General features: G+C 36.9%; 1 pseudogene; it reads left to right on the top strand.

The window, feature by feature from the left end:
• The window catches only part of LOC129686856 (uncharacterized), a 51,510-nt pseudogene extending 36,417 nt beyond the window's left edge, over nt 1–15,093 (top strand).
• Nucleotides 15,094–15,569: the final 476 nt, after the last annotated feature.

Raw genomic sequence — 15,569 nt, 5'->3', positions numbered from 1 at the left:
AGTATAGCACTTTACAATTTGGAATTTAATAATTTAGCATTTAGAAATATTTCCTGGCTATGAACAGGAATTTTTATGTTTGACTGACTAAAGTTAATCAAACTTTGAAACAATAAAGTAAATTTCACTGATTAGATGCATATAGTATATCAAATTAATTAATTAAGCATCAATACGAACTATAAGCATAGAGCAGTGACTACAGGATCCCAGAAACTTGAAGCGTCAGGTCTTGTTCTTTTTATCAGTGTTCTTTTCTGTATCCACAATGATGTAAAGTTCATATTTAGTTTCTTTTGTACAGATTATTTCTGTATTGATTCATTTTGCTTTAATCTATTCCATAAGAAGTTCGCTAAACTTAATAGTTGATTAGAAGAATACTTTGGTTGGAAGATTTTTATTGAGGCTCATAGCCATCCATTTATGAACTCATAAATATGAAAACCCTCAATATACATTATAATATATATGAACAAATGTCTGTATATTCCATTATTTCAGCATCTAATTGGATTTTAGTAATAGGTTCACTAAATGGAGAGTTATTATAAAAATGAAGAAGGCAAGGATAAAATGCTTCACAGTTCAGATAATCATTGTAGTAATGTTTTTTCCATCTTTCTACCATGACAATGGTAGAACTTCCCATGAAAGAAACTTTTTAATAAATGCATTTGTAAGATAATGATGAAGGCTTAAAATAAGTTCATCATGAAGATAATATACTTTGAAGATCCCTACCATTGTTTTCAAGTATTTGTTTTGAAGCCTCATGGTGCATACCTGTAATCCCAGCAAAGGAGGTAGAGGCAAGAGGATCTGTTAGTTCCAGCCTAGCCCGGTCTACAGAGTGAGTCCAGTACAGCCAAGGCTACACAGAGAAGCCACATCTAGGAAAAAAATAATTGATTTCTGATCTCAAAATTATATATTTATTTAACTTGTAAAAGATCATGCATTTAAAAATCAACCAATGCAAATTATGGAAGGCTTATGACACAGTAATAATTATCAAAGAATAGGAATGCCCAAAGTAAGCTAATACTTGAAAGTGTATTTTAAAGGATCAATACTTGTGTTATATATATGCATAGATAAATGTACATGCATGTGTGCGTGTTTGCGTAAAGAGATACAGCGTGTGTATACATAACACTTGTCATATAATTAGTAGTTAGACAGGTCTGAGCTCCAAAACAGATTTCTCATGCCAGACTTTACCATCATTTGCAGTCATCACCAGCTCTTCATGTACTAAATCTTCAACTGAGTTAGGAAACAATTTTCAAAAAAAAAATCTGCCTTCTGCAATATTTTCTGAGTAGCACATTAAAGACATTTCAGATGCAATTTTTTTCACATATAATCTTGAGAGAAACTGTCAGATTGGGAATCAAATGAGGACTGCAGTGATTGCACATGAACTTTTGATAGTACTGGTGGGAAATTTCCCATTCAATATGAGCATAAGCTTGCTCATACAGCAATACAGAGACATGTTTTGTGTTCCCAGTTAAAAATTCATTAGTCCACATTTATTTCTGATGTTTGATTTAACAATGACAGGACTTTGGACAACATACTTATCTGGTGTGACTGCAATCCCATGAGTTACAAGAGCACTTCATGAGCAACAGCTGTTAATGGAGCAATGCTTTTATGGAATCAGATCAGAGTGTGTGTTTGCTGATGTGAAGATTAAGTTCCCTCTGAATTAACGAGGTAAATCTCCCTTTCTTTGCAGTATTAACTGATGAAACTCCATCCGAAGAGTAAGATGCAAATACCCAGATATTTGTTTCTGTGTTTGGTTAGTGTTTTAGTTTCAGGCATGGCATCACACATGACCTTCCTAAAGAACTGCAGCGGAGCTAGTGTAAGACAGCTTATCTCCATTAAGTATGAAGAAAATCTTCAGTGTCATGTAGTCAGCATGTTCTCAAAGATTTAGCAGATAGGTAGAAAAGTGTCTTGCCAAGTTGAGAACACTATAAGTTAGCTCTCCATCACTAATATGGAATATCTGGGGTATTGCCTTAGAAAGAGAACGTTTGAACTAAGGTTCACTGCTATGGAAGTGTTGGCCATGATGGATTGATGCCTTACTCTGGGGTCCGAGCCCGCATTCTCAGTAATAACAGCAGAACAAGGTTTTTCTGTTTGTTTCTTAGGTTGGTTCACTGGTTTTGTTTGGTTTTTGTTGTTGTGTATTTTTAGAGCCTTGGCTGTCCATGAACTCACTCTGTAGACCAGGCTGGCCTTGAAATCAAAGATCTGCCTGCCTCTGCTCCCTGAGTGCTGGGATTACAGGTGTGCACCACCACCTCCCTGCTATGATGTCACTTTTTTAATGACCAAGTAATGCTCCATAAATTTACCAGATGTTATGTATTTAATCTGTTGTTGATTGGCATCTATATTGTTTTTAATTTCTAGTTGTTATGAATAGGGCTATCAATAATGAACACGACTGAGCAAGTGTCTTTGTGGTAAAACAAAGCCTTGTCCTATAGGTATATGCCCAATCTCGTGATAGTTTATTTCCATCTTCCTGAGGAGCCACAACGCTGATTTCATAGTGATTGCACAAATTTTCTGTTCCACCAGCAACAGAACAGTGTTCCTCTTGGTCCACATCCTCACCATCATGAGCTGTCACTTGTTTTGCTGATCCTACCCATTTGGATGTGTGTAAGATGCAGTCTCAAAAGAGCGTTGATTTGAATCTCCCTGATGATTTAGAATGCTAACATTTCTTTGTTTCTTTCTCAGCCACTTTAATTTTCTCTATGTTTTCTGTTTCTATCTGTACCCCATTTTTAAATTGTTTTTTGATATATGGTTTATTGAGTTTTTATATACTTTGCATAAAGCTTTTTATCAAATGGGTAGTTGGTGAAAATCTTTTCCAAACCTGTATGTTGCCACTTTTCCTGAATGACCGTGCCGTTTGACATGCAGAAGCTGCTCAGTTCCAAGAAGTGCCATTTAGTAAATGTTGGTCTTAGTGCCCATGCTAATGGTGTTTTGTTCAGATTGTCTTTTCCTGGTCCAGTGACATCAAGGTTACTTCGCATGTTCTCTTCTGTCTGCATCAGTGTATCTGCCTTTGCGTTAATGGCTTTGATCCATTTAGAGTTGAGTTTTGGTCAGGGTGATAGTATGGATCCATTTGGATGATTCTACGGATTGTCATCTAGCTTTAGCAGCATCATTTGTTGAAGACGTACCATGTTTCCAGTGTGTATTATGGCATCTTTTTAAAAAATCAGGTGTTCATTGATGTGTGGGTTTATGTCTGAATCTTCAATTTGATTCCATTTATCAATGTGGCTGTCCTTATGTCAACAACTGCTGTTTGTTTTACAATAGCTTTGTTCTACAACTTGAAATCTGGAATAATGACAACTCAGGCAGCTCTTTTACTGTTGAGGATTACTTTAGCAGTCCTTAGTCCTGGTTTCCTGTGTTTCAAAATGAAGCTGAAATTTTGTCTTTCAAGATCTTTGAGGGATTGAATTGAAATTTTGATGGAGACTGCATTGAATCTGTAGACTGTTTTTGGTAGGATGGTCAGTTTTACTATGTCAATCTACCAATTTATAAACACGGAAGATCTTTCCATCTTGTGATATCTACTTCAATTTCTTTCTTCAATTTCATAAAGTCTTTACCATAAAGTTTTTTCACTGGCTTGTTTATAGCTATCCCAAGGTATTTTATATCATTTTAGGCTATTGAGAAAGGTGTTATTTCCCTGATTTTTTTCTCAGACTATTTATCATTTGTATACCGAATGGCTAATGATTTTTTACCCCTAATTTTGTAGGTTCTTTGCTGAATGTATTTATCAGTTATAGGAGCCTCCTAGTGAAATTGTTTGGGTCACATATATATATATATATATATATATATATATATATATATATATATATATATATATATATATATATATTATTACATCGTCAACAAATAAAGATATTCTGATTTATCCCTTTCCAATTTGCATCTCTACTATCTCAGTTGTTTTATTGCTCTATCATAGCTCCCTTTTTTTATATTTTTTGAGGCAATGTCCTTTTCTATTGCCCAGACGCACCATGAGCCCACTCTGTAGCCTTAACATTAATCTGTTTCTGTCTTAAAAGATTGTTATACCCATCTATATTTCACCACACATCTAAAAACAACTTTGATCAAGTTATATTTCTTTCACAAACAAACATGTCCAAATTATGCTGATTAAAGAATGAGAACACAGATTATAACTCATCTCAATGCAAGACTCACTACCATAAAAGCTCATGATTTGATTGTCATGAGCATAATAGATTTTGATGAGTAATATATTAAGCTATGTAAATTAGAACTCTTATATTTGAACTTGATTCATACTGGGTGTGTTTAAAGTTAATATCAATAAGTTTTAGTGGATAAAGATTATGTCTTCCATTGCTCAATCATATGAGAAATGTGTGGACAAATCATACTGCCTGCAATGTCCTTTAAGAGACTCATCAAATAGTACAGACTATTGCCCTTGGTTGCTTCCAAGAACTTTAACATAAGACCCTATTGCTGAAGAAGCCACTTTTTATAACCCTAGTCTTCAAGGAATAGATCTGGAACAGACGTGTTATACTCATTATTACAGAGTATAACTGTGCTTGTTAGTTCTAAGCACAGTTTCCTTCATGCAGTTATTTATCTTGGTTTGATTTTTATACATTTCTAAGTATTTATGAATATAATTTATGCCATGGAAAGAAATACCACAGACAGATAAGTAGCTATAGTTGTAACAAAAACAAAACTTAAAAATATACATTGCATTGTACCTAAGCAGGTGGTACCTTCAAAGTATCACCTAGTATTGGCGCTGGGTACAAAACAATATGCCAATACATATCCCACATCTGTGAAACAATTCCGCTATTTTGAAAAGCAATATTACCAGTGTGAAGCATAAGTTGTATCAATACATTAACCACAAAGCTATTAGAATATTTTAATTTATTTTAAGTGTAAGCTCAACACAGGCAGAAACTAAATTGGTATGTATGCTATAATTATGAATAATTTCAATTACAACAAGCAAAATAATCTTTATTTTTATAAAGAATCTTTAAAGGAGGTAACATATATGAACCTACTATATCATCTGGTCCTCATGGACATCCTGCTCATAATTCCAGAGATTGACAGTTCCAGTGGAATATATCATAGTTAACAGGTAGTTAGAATTTGGAATAGTGAAAATGACATCATTTATGCCGATGACATATTTATTTTTAATTTTTATTCACTTTACATCCCAGTTGTAGCCCCAACCCTCCTTACCTCCCAGTCCCAACTTCTTCCACTCTCTCACCTCCTCTATCTCAAAAAAGCAGATGACTCCCTCTTTTTCAAGATAAAGGGAGTAGGGGTGAATGGTGACAGACAGTGGGGAAGGACTGGGAGGAGAAGAGAAAGGAAAAACTGCTATCAAGATGTAAAGTAAATGAATAAATAAATAAATTTTAAATATGCAATATTACTAAGAAAGACATGGAATATTTCTGCTTGGACCAGCCCAACAAAATTTCCTGCTGCAAGTAGAGATTGCACAGGCATCAAATGTATGGAGTAGGAAATTTCACCACAGGTTATTTGAGCAGATATCAAAGGTTGGGAACCCATGAAAATCTGATGGAGTATAATTCTTTACTAAAATTAGGTTTATTTTTATTATTAGTTACATTTTGTTAACTCTGTCTCCCAGCTGTATCCCACTCCCTCATTCCCTCCCAATCCCACACTCCCTCCCTCATCTCCTCCCTGCCCCTTTCCAAGTCCACTGATTGGGGAGGACCTCCTCCCCTTTCATCTGACCCTGTTTTATCAGGTATCTTCAGGACTGGCTGCAAAGTCTTCCCAAAATGAAGCTTCAGAGTTCGCCTAAATTTATATCAAACAAATAACATTTTCTAATCTCCTTGTTCTGGGTTAGAAACATTTTTCTTAACTCTGGGAAATATAACCTATCTCTTCAGTGACCTTGTGCTCACTTAGGATTAGCTGGGCCACATGCTGAAATTTGGTTTGTAATTCTTCAACTGGACAGTACTTGAGGCTCTTAATGAGAGCAATGCCTATGAAGATACCCAGAAAGACAGCACTTAGAGCCTGAGCGAATCTAGAGCCTCACTTTTCAGTCCTTGAAGAAAGCATGGGATGATGTCCCAGGATTCAGAGTTCAGGTGGGATGAATGTCTTCAGCCATCTCAGGGGTCTTCCTACTGAAGGTGAAGACCTAAGACCTTCAAAAGACTGCAAAGCCAAGGTGCAGCCTCCACTCCTGACAAGGGTCCCCTTAACAGTGGGGGTCATATTGAGGTTACCACATTCACAAAGGCAAACATCAGTTTTCCTATAACTGGTGAGTTAGAGAATTTAGTACTAGGACTCAAAGTCCATTTCACATCCTTCCAGAGCAAGAACTTTGTCCACTGAGCTATCTCCCTGGAGTTAATAGTATCCTTTGGTAAAAATGATTTCCGAATTTGAATAATTTCAAATAATTTAAAAGAATTCACTCCTATGTTAGTTTTTAACAGGCATTATTTTGCCAACACTGCTTAATTTTTTAGTAAGTGCTTTTTTTGTCCTTTATATGTTTCTCAAAGCATTAAATGTTTATATTTATTTTTATTAATTACATTTTATTCACTTTGTATCTCACCTGTAGCTCCATCTCTCCTCTCCTCCCAATCCCACCCCACTTTCCCCTTCTCCACTGTGCTTTCCCCAGTCCACTGATAGTGGAGGTCTTCCTCCCCTTCCTTCAGGCTTCACCAGGAGTGCCTACACTGTCTTCCTCTGTGGCCTGGTAAGGCTGTTTCCCCCGACCCAGGGGAGGTCATTAAATGTTTGAATCTACATTCCAATCAAAGCGGTACATGCATAAAGTTTGTGCTATACAAATCTAGGCTTATAATAATAAGCACACAATATCTTAATCTGTACATTGTGGAGAGAATCTCATGTTTGGATGTCACTGACATGCTATCCTGAATAGCTTAATTTATGACATCCCAGACTGGTTTCCTTTGCCTTGGTCAGTATATCTAAAGGCGTGTCAATGCCATGCAATAACTTTTTTTTTCCCTGGAGGCTTATTCTTTCTGTGTAGGAAAATCCAGGCAGCTGGATGTCACTTTAAGGGAAAATAAGTTGAATCATTATTTGATTAAAAAAAATATTTTCACTATATCATTAAATAGTTGTGTATCCCCTATTTGGTTTTCTAACCAACATAGTGCTTGCTACCTGCTGTGTGTGTGTGTATGTGTGCGCACGCACGGATGTGTCTCTGTGTGTGTGTGTGTGTGTGTGTGTGTGTACATAAGTTTTCTTTTTAAATCTTCCCATTGATGTGGTTTATTTGTAAAAGATTGGATAATTTTAGCTAAGCTTCCCTTCCAAGTGCCTTTTAAAAATACCACTTCTTAGCCAGTCTCTTAGTTTACAAAATCTTCCTATTTGAAGCATAAAACACCCTTTGCAAAGGTGTGAGTATAAGTCTATGTATCCATCTTCTCCCTTTGTCTTTTCTTTCTTAGAACTAATTAGTAACATTCTGAGACTGTCTTCTAAATGATTATTTGTTTTCTCCCTCATGTTTTGTGATAGGCAGTCGTGTTATTGAACCAACAAAGACTCATGATTCCTCATTTATGAAATCTGTACGCTAAGTGCTTTCTGCCATTTATTAGTGCTAAAACCTTTTTTATATTCTTTTAATTTTTATCTTTGTTAGACCTTTTCTGTTATTTCCTTTTCTTGGGTAATAAAATTATTTCTGATTTTTTTTGAATAAATACATGTAAAAAATGAGAATATATTCACTATATCATTTGAGACACAGGGACAATTCCAAGGTTACCGGTAATTTTAATTAATCAAATGGATGAGGATAGAAGATGCTCTTAGAATCCCAAGCTTCCTTTACTCACATGCAAAATGGTGAATCATAACAGTGCAGCTTTTAAATAAATTTAGGGAATAAAGAACATGCAATCACAGGAAGCTGATTCATATTGTTCAATTGTCCCATTTGTTTAAATAAAAATTCTTTGTATTATCAAAAAAGTTTCTATCATAAGACAAAAGGTCTTAGAGTACTCTGTACTCTCCACTCATATCAATGTGCTGAATACAGGGTAGTTGCTCAGTACATATTTATCAGACAAATAACGGGGATGCACACTATTGCAGAGACGAGATGGGAATTCAGTCTTTGATATTTCTTTGGTTTTAAAAATCAAACATAAAAGATACAAATAAAAACTGAAAGGCTCCACGATTTTTATTGCGGTCACTTGGTTTTTAATAAAAAGGAAAAGTTGCTGTCTGAGAGTGCCAGCTCTATTAGCATGCGTTTAAACGTTTTCCAATATTAGCACTGCATCCCAGCATGGACTGGGAGAGGACGGCGGTCCGAGCCAGCCCTGAGCCTTTCACCTTTGCTCAGCTAAGCCTTCTGAATACACTCTCGCATGCCTGCACCACCCAACCCACACATTTTCTCCTTGTTCAGATTTAAACCCTGGAAGGACCCTGTGCTGTCATTTACCCAGGGCAGCAGCTATTCACCTTCCCTTCCCAGTGATTATGCCAAGGACAGAAAATGCCCCTAAATTAATCCATCAGGCTGGTGCGAATTCTAATGAGTGGGAAATGCCAAAAATGATCCATTATCGCAGCAATTGGAAAATCATATCATAGTTCAGCCTGAGCAACTAGTAAAGAAAATCTCTGAAGCATGTCATGAAGGCTGGATATGGAAAGCAATCTCTGGGCTGGGAGCTGCCTCGGTGGGGCACTAACTGATTTATATGTCCACACAGTTATGCCCATCCACATGTCCAGACATTACCCCAGAGTACCTGTGTGTGCTCACCCTAGAGTTTGAAAAACTACATTTTTCTCCCCTAGTTGAGTCTCAATAGGTCACTGGACCAAATGCAATGCCACAGTGCCCTCAAGTGGCCCCAGATTTTTAGACTAAGTGTTTTCTGAGTTTGGCAGGATTCTTGCCTCAAAGACTTTAATGGTATATATATAAATGTAATTTTAAGAGTTAAAATACGAATAAGAGCAGCAGAAGCAACAAAAACTAAGTACTTTTTCTATCTTACAAATTTTATTTTATTTCATATAGTACTTTCACTTTCCGCCTTCATCTCATTAATTTTCCTGTCCCTTACCATTCATACATCCCTGAAAACTCAGTCCAGGATGGGAGTGTTTACAGAACAACACTGATTGTTCTGTAAAGGCTCAGGATTGTCGCTGATGTGATATAATAATGAATTGCCTCTTTCTTTTGCCAGTCACATAGAAAGGACTCTGGGGAAGCTGTGTAACCACTCTTCACATATGGAAAAGTAAGTGTGAAGAAAACCAAGAGCTTTGATTGAACCTCTGATGAAATCACACTTTCTATGTCAAAATAAAGAAAACATGCAAGTCACTTTCTACCATTGACATTTGATTAATCAATTGGGAATTATATTGATTCATGCAATATGTTTTATGACACTATATTTTAGAATATCTTATCCGTCTAAAGTTATCAATTTCATAAGAAGGAATATTGTGTCGTATTGGATAGGGGAGTATTTTAAGATCTAAGTGTTATGTGTATCCATTTACCATTGTTTGAAATTGTTTTTTTATTTTTTAATTTATTTTTTTATTAATTACAGTCTATTTACTTTGTATCCCAGCTGTAGCCCCCTCTCTCATCCCATCCATATTGAAAAAGTGCCACTGAATCTAGAAGAATCTCTGATGACGAATTCATCATCAAATTCAAAAGGCTAGGTATGACTATTGAGTGGTAATTGTAAGTAGAACTCAAGTAAGTTTATAAGTTTTTAATATACACGTGTGTAATTACATTGATAATATCATCTATGTACTTTCGGCAACAAACACCAGCAGAACATGTGAATTCATTTATTGCATTTATAGAAACTAAAGAAAATCTGAAATGTGGAAACTCAGAGATTTTTTTATTATTATTATTAATTACACTTTATTCATTTTGTATCCCCCCATAAACCCCACCCTCCTCCCCTCCGGATCATACCCTTCCTCCCCTTTCTGCATGCATGCCTCTCCCCAAGTCCACTGATAGGGGAGGTCCTCCTCTCCTTCCTTCTGATCTTAGTCTATCAGATCAGAGTTTTATGAAGATTGATCACACCAGAATATCCAAGCAGAGAGGAAGAATTCCCTGCTTCTTCACTATGATCTAAGTAATGAAATATTTACTTTATAAAAATAAATCAAGGAAATCAGTGAGCAAATATTTATTTCTTCCAACCCTTATTTCTTTGACTATTTTTCTACCATAACAACAAGGTAACCTAGATTAGATTAAATTTAAGCTGGGCTATATCAGTGTCTATATAATGTGGTAGTTAAGATCGAGGGCTTCCGTAATAGAAAACCCATAAAAATTATACAGAGTGGATCACAGTCCCTTAGACTTCAGGTTCTATGAGTTTCCATTGTTACTTTTTTCTGCATGAATTAAGAATATTTAGATATATTTATGTACTAAAGTTTTAGTAAGAACTTAAAGGTACCTTGTCTGTAATTTTATAATCATCATATGCCTGTTTTATGTACGACTCAGCACATAGCATATTAAATACTCATTCTGGATAATTTTTATTTTAAAACATTTTAATTCACATTTGCTATTTTTTAAAACTTTTCAGCTTAAAGTCAGTTCATGAGCAATCAACATATATTGTTTCCCAGGTAATTGCTATTCATGACATTTCAACCACGTAGTTCAATCTCCAGATTCAGTTTCGGCAAATCCACATAAATGTACAAGTGAATAATCGAATTATATTTTAAATGATCTCAAATTGCACAATACGATAAAGGCTCTGTAGTTTATTTAGTCCTCAATGATTTCACTTTACAAATTAAAAGTAGAAAAATAAACTGATCAGATTAGGACAGTGTGTGATAGCTTCAGTTAATGTAATATTGAATACATTATAATATTCATTATGCATTAACATATATTTACTGTTTATTAATATCAGATACCTACCACATTAAAAAGCCAAAATGAGCTTTAACAACAAAATATACTAATATTCTAGATAATATATAAGCTCTTGGAAGTCACATAGTTTCCTCCTAAAACTATTAAATTGTGGTAATACTGAACAAAGGTTTTAAAGGTTGTCTCTATGGCACATTTCCATAACTGTATGGTCAGTAACTGATGGTGGCAAGGAGTCTCACATTTCAAAGTGTTGTATGACGGCAGTTTATTCTGTAAGCTTATTCTGTAAGTGGAACAGTATGTCACTAAGGTACAGGATTCACTCCGCACCTCCAGCTGTGGATCACAAAAGACCCACATGAAACATGTTAACACATCCAGGCACTGCAATGCTGGCTTGCCTCAGATCTCTTTAAATACATTTTCTCCTACTGCTATCTCTGCCCCTCTGGCCCAGGCAAATCTCACTCTTTATCTCAGTCCGATCTTGACATGCCATTTAATGTCTCAAGGCATTGCTCTTTCGGTCTTGTCATCAGGACGACCATTCTTCTCTTATTACACGTAGCAGCAGGCTGTTATTTTCACTGCTCATTCTGACTCTTTCATGTTGACTCCCCAGTCTCTTCACAAAGAATTATGTTTTTTTTTCTCGTTTGCCTTCTTAGAGCACTTAATCCCATTTGCTAACAGCTGTTTCCTTTAAACATATACAAATTACTTTAGCCATCCATCACATTTACCCCTACATCTGCCTGTTCATTCTTTTTTTATGTTTTTTTATTTTATTTTTTTCTTCACAATTTATTTATTATATATCCCAATTGAAGCCCCCTTCCTCATCTCCCCTCAGTCCCATCCTCTCTTCTTCTTCCTCCCCAAGCACTGTTATTTTATCTTGGTTTATTTTTTTCTTCATTTATTTATTTCTTTATTCATCTTACTTATGGAAAACAGTTGCCCCTCCTCTCCTCCCAGTACCCTGCTCACACAGCCGTCTCTCCCCCACCTTCTCCCCTCTCCTTCTCCTCAGAGAATGGATAGGTTTTCATGGGTACCAACCCTCCCTGGCACATTAAGTCACTGCCGAACTAGACACATCCTTTCCCATCGAGGACAGGCAAGGAGGCTCAGTTAGGGGAACAGGATCCAGAGGCAGGCATCGTCAGAATCAGAGACTGCCCCTCTGCAATTGCCTGGGACCCACATGAAGGCGAAGCTGCACACCTGCTGCATATGTGCAGGGGGCCTCTGGCCATGTTCTTTGGTTGATGGTTCATTCTCTTCGAGCACCCAGGGGGACCATGTTTGTTGATTCTGTAGGTCTTCTTGTGGAATGCTTGACTCCTCCAGTTCCCTCAATCATTCCCCCAACATTTCCATGATTCCCCAAGCTCTGTCTAGTGTTTGCCTGTGGGGCTCTGCATCTGCTTCCATCAGCTGCTGGATGAAGCCTCTCAGAAAAGTTATCTTGTGCCCAATTCAAGAAATAAATTCATTTTTTCCCATTTACTCTGATGTCACATGTGGTCAACCACATCTATTTTTGTAAATGTCTTTTATGAGGTTGAAGAAATTCTGCATTGTCTCTTAGTTTTCTGTAGATTTTCTTTTACCATGAATGGTTGTTGGCATTTCTCATTTTCTGTTTATTTCTTACTATAGTCCTATGCTGTTTTTCTTTCTATCATTTGTAGATTAAAGTGCTGAGTTACTGGAAATGCATCTTCTGCTTTTACCTGGAAGCCTTTGTAAAGACAACTTTACTTTGTTCATGTGATGGAGAAATTGAGGAAGTATCCTGGTATACTCTATTGTAATATTTCTGTCTCTAGGGTTTTAGTAAATGTCTTAGATGTGCTGATTCATACCTTTTATTTGGAAACTTGCAGGCTTCATGTCTGTATTTGTTGTTGTTCTTGTTTTTCCATAGCCTTTTCTTCATCATGAGCTTCTTCATAATGCATACATAAGGCCTTTTAAGCTTCCATATAATTCATAAACAGATACTGTTTATGAAGGTGCCTCAGTGCAGTAAACCAGAAAAAATAGTTGGCTTCAGCTCTTGTGTTTTATATTTTGGTGCTATTACTATTATTAGGAACCTTGCATTTCATGTAATAGTATACACATGTGTATATATAAACCCGTCCACTACATTTAGAGGAAGACAAATACATATAGTAGTATTTCTCCATCATAATGCAGACAGGTTTTAAATAACTAAGAGTTTTTAATTTGCTGAGCAATATTGAATAGTGACATCTCATTCTTTCAAGGTAAAATTTATTCTATTAATAAAATAATACAATGCCTATTAAATGTGCCTTCATCATAAAATCTCTCTTTTTTTAATTAATTGCAGTTTTCTTTTTCTTTTAAGATTTATTTGTTTTATCATGTATACAATGAGCCACCATACGGTTGCTGGGAATTGAACTCAGGACCTCTGGAAAGGCAAGCAATGCTCTGAACCTCTGAGCCATCTCTCCAGCCCCATCATAAAATCTTATGTATCCTTACTGTTACCTCTATTTACATTGAAATTCCTAAATGTTTCTGAAACACTTATAGTACTTAAAGTTCTTAGTGTTTGCACTGGAAAGGGATGGTAGGAAAATAGGGATGAATGTAAGAACTTACAGAGATGATTAGGTGGTTGGTTTGATACAACAGGCAGCTATATCTCACACAAGACATCACATAACCAAGTTTCAAAAGAGCAAACATGCTCATTGTTCTTCCATAAATATCATAGAATAGGATCACATTCATACAAGTTTAATGGATACAAGTTTAATGGGCTCTGGACCAAGAGATGAAAATTGAGCTGTAATAGCCAAGTCACCTTGCTCCTTCGGATCAATTTAGCATGAATACAGTTGCTAGAACTAAAGAGGCAGAGCTTCATATAGGGTCCAGTGTTTCATAGAAGCATTATAGAAACCACCTTAGCTCCTGCCTACCTTTGGGTAGACCTACATGAAGAAATAGAACAGATGCAAGGGCATTTCTCTCAGGAAGTTCTATCACACTGATGAGTTGTAAATGTTAGATGATAGTTTTCTTTTATTGATTGCATTGAGGATTAAACCAAGGGCCTTGTACATTCTAAGCAAATGTTCAAGCTCTGAGTTGCCCAAGAAGTACACGTTGACAGTTTCAAAAGTGAGGATCTCATCTCTAGAGCACACTTCATTGAGTATGAAAAGCTGTGAAAACAGACTGAGCGTGTGAATCAGCTTCTCCTTTCTATTCTCTTTCAGTACTTATTAGACAACATTTATTCAGAGAGGCAGCCTTTGAACACAAGGCAAGATATGTGGATCACAGAATCAGTTGCCCTCATTTTCTCTGATCAGGTAGTAACTGGGAGTTGGAAAAGAAAAGTCAAAGAACAAAGGGGTGACTTTAAAGAAAAGGCATGAAAAAAAAATAATAATGAGTATGTCAGATATTTTTGTGAGTTCCACAAACAGGAAATAATAGCGTTTTGTGAGTGGTGGCGGGGAAGGACGGACCGCCATGGAGGCGTCGGCACCCTTCGGGAATACAAGGTGGTGGAGCACTGCTTGCCCACCCCAAGGAGCCATACACCCCCCCCCCTCCACCAAATGCGCATCTTTGCACCCAACCATGTGGTGGCCAAGTCCTGCTTCTGGTACATCGTGTCGCAGGTAAAGATGAAAACGTCGTCGGGGAGAAAAATGTACTGCGGCAGGTATTGGAGAAGTCACCACTGCGAGAGAAGAAGTTTGGCTTCTGGCTACGCTTCGACTCCCGCAGGGGCGCGCACAAGGAGTACGAGAGTAGCAGGGCCTGACAACTTCTGGAGCGGTTACCCAGTGCTTTCGTGCCTTGGGTGCCTGGCACCGTGCCCGCGCCCTCTCCTTCCAGATCATTAAGATGGAAGAGACTGCACCCGGACACTGCCGCCCACTGGCTGTCAAGCAGTTCCAGGACTCCAGAAGATCAAGTTTCTATTACCACACCCCGTGTTGTGCCGTTAGCACAAGCCGTGCTTAACCACCAAGAGGACCAACGCCTTCTTCTAGGACCAAAGGACCAATAAGTAAAACTCCAGAGAGTCAAAAAGAAAACAAACAAACAAAAATAAAATCCAGGAGATAATAATAAATGAATGGTTTGAAGAGCCTTATACTTATTAAAATCTCGAATTGCCAAAACTGCCAAAATTGTCTACGAAGTACAATTTGTTCACAATACCATTACCTAGATGAGAAAAAAGCAAAGCACCCAGAGTCAAATATTCCCAGGGCTTGACAGGCATGAAATGAAACACTTGGGCACGGACCTCCTCTTATCGCCTGTAAGGGAGGTCTGGTGAACTACTGTATGTTCACAAGAGTCAAACTTCTTACTGTAGTTTGAAGAGGGTAACACATAGAGAGAAGATAGATGAGGTGTGTGTGTGCGTGTGTGTGTGTGTGTGTGTGTGTGTGTGTAAAGATTAAGAATGGCATGA

The sequence above is a fragment of the Psammomys obesus genome, unplaced genomic scaffold, assembly GCF_907164565.1.
Source record: "Psammomys obesus unplaced genomic scaffold, mPsaObe1.curated_primary_1811, whole genome shotgun sequence".
NCBI lineage: Eukaryota > Metazoa > Chordata > Mammalia > Rodentia > Muridae > Psammomys > Psammomys obesus.
Note: the sequence above shows the minus strand (reverse complement) of the source record. Positions and strands in the feature narration are given on the sequence as shown.